The sequence below is a fragment of the Limulus polyphemus genome, unplaced genomic scaffold (assembly GCF_000517525.1).
Source record: "Limulus polyphemus unplaced genomic scaffold, Limulus_polyphemus-2.1.2 Scaffold656, whole genome shotgun sequence".
NCBI lineage: Eukaryota > Metazoa > Arthropoda > Merostomata > Xiphosura > Limulidae > Limulus > Limulus polyphemus.
In genome coordinates, this window is record NW_013666266.1 from 457,985 (window position 1) to 459,712 (window position 1,728).

At 29.5% G+C, this 1,728-nt stretch overlaps 1 protein-coding gene across 2 annotated transcripts in view; it reads left to right on the top strand.

Annotated features, from left to right (window-relative positions):
- Positions 1–86: 86 nt before the first annotated feature.
- Positions 87–1,728, top strand: part of LOC106459754 (transmembrane protein 189-like) — a 19,172-nt gene continuing 17,530 nt past the window's right edge. The window contains exon 1 of one of the 2 annotated variants that reach the window (XM_013919408.2): positions 87–301. The gene's annotated coding sequence lies outside the window, so the exon portion shown is untranslated. The remainder of the gene's footprint in view (positions 302–1,728) is intronic. The other variant, XM_022386304.1, reaches the window with a different exon arrangement.

Consider the following 1,728-nt stretch of genomic DNA (forward strand, 5'->3'; position numbering starts at 1 on the left):
ATATGTATATATATATATATAAGTGTAGGAATCTCAATCAAATTGTACAGTTTTCACATATTAATTATTATTATTACCTTAAACTCCAATAATACGATATTATTTATTAGCAACGATTGGGCTTATCACTAAGGGTTAAGAAGAGTTAATGTATTATAACGACCAATGCCACCATACTACCCGTTGTAACGTGATCTAATGATCAGCCAGTTTGTGTGGCATTACATCATACTCATAGTAAATCGATTAAAAGCCATTTCGCTGGTACTGGTAGGAAGGTATCTGAATCGTTCATAGAAAAGTAATTTCCGTGTAGATGTTGATTTATTGTTTTTATTACTGAGTTTGAAGTTATTAGATAGAGAAATCTTTATTATACACCCATATATATATATACCTTTTTTTAAAAAATCTCAAATTTTACAACACTGTATAATTATATAAAATGCTGTTTAAATTTTACTTACAAGTTACAACGTGCCAGAATATAAAAGTTGTATAAAGTTTTAGGCCTAAAACAGTATGAGTCTATGACTAAGGGAAGAGAAACTTCTAAAATTACAGGTTAAAGATGTCTTATCAATGCAACATCTTTCAATATTACAGGATATTAATGTTATGAGTCTTGAATCTTTGCGTTTTATTTATGTTTATTAGTGTATTGGTAATAATATTCTGAATTTTTGTGTATTAACATAATAAGTATTAATAATAATAATAATATGTTTTCTCTATTGATTTGAAAATTATGCATGATAAAAATCCACAAGTTGTAGTTGTGCTACTGTTACAACTAGCGTGAAACTTTTACTAAGTTTGTTTCTTTTACAGTGGTATTCATCATTAACTATGTATGTACCAAATTTGCACACAAAGAGACTTTGTAAGATATTTTTATTCAACACTAAGAATAATCAAAATGTTAATACCAGTATTCTGAAAAAAAAGTATCTATTAGAAATTTCAGAAGTCTTGAACAGAATGTGCTTACAATTCGAAAATGTCAAGCCTGGACTTTTTTCAAATGACACAAGTCAACTTCAAATACAACAATACAACTTTAACACAAGAAGTTAGGAGGAAGAACCAGAAAGAAAAACCTAACTTTGTATATAATCACAAAATGAATCTAATATAACAATGCTTTCAAACACCATGATCAATCATACATCATAAAACTTTATAAGTTCTAAACAAGTTTCTAGCAATATTGAATTTAAAACCCTTTGTTAAATTTACAGTAGACTTTAAATATACAGTGATCACATAAAAGCTAATTGTTATCTTCATGACTATTTCTCCTCTAGTGAAAGTTTTAAAATAATTAGTCACTAAAAACACAGTGATGTCTATTAAAGGTTTCAAGTTTATTCTCTATAAAAATGAAAATATTATATATATATATTTTTTATATATTTTCAAAAAGCAGGCTGAAAAGAAATGTTTTGCACACAGTAGATAGACTTGCAAGTCACATTAGGATAAAATTTTAGCCTTCAGTGGGTTATACCTAAATTACCATTAAAAAGTTCTGCCACTTGTGGAAAATCAGTGGCTCCCAGTAAAATTTGGGGGAAGGAGGGATGAAATAGCCATTATTAATGTTGGTCAACTTGGGGCCCCAGAGAAAGGCTTGAGTCCCCCGCTGGGTGAACGTTAAGTCTTCGGATTTACACTGCTAAAATCAGGGGTTTGATTCCCCTCGGTGGACACAGCAGATAGCCCAAT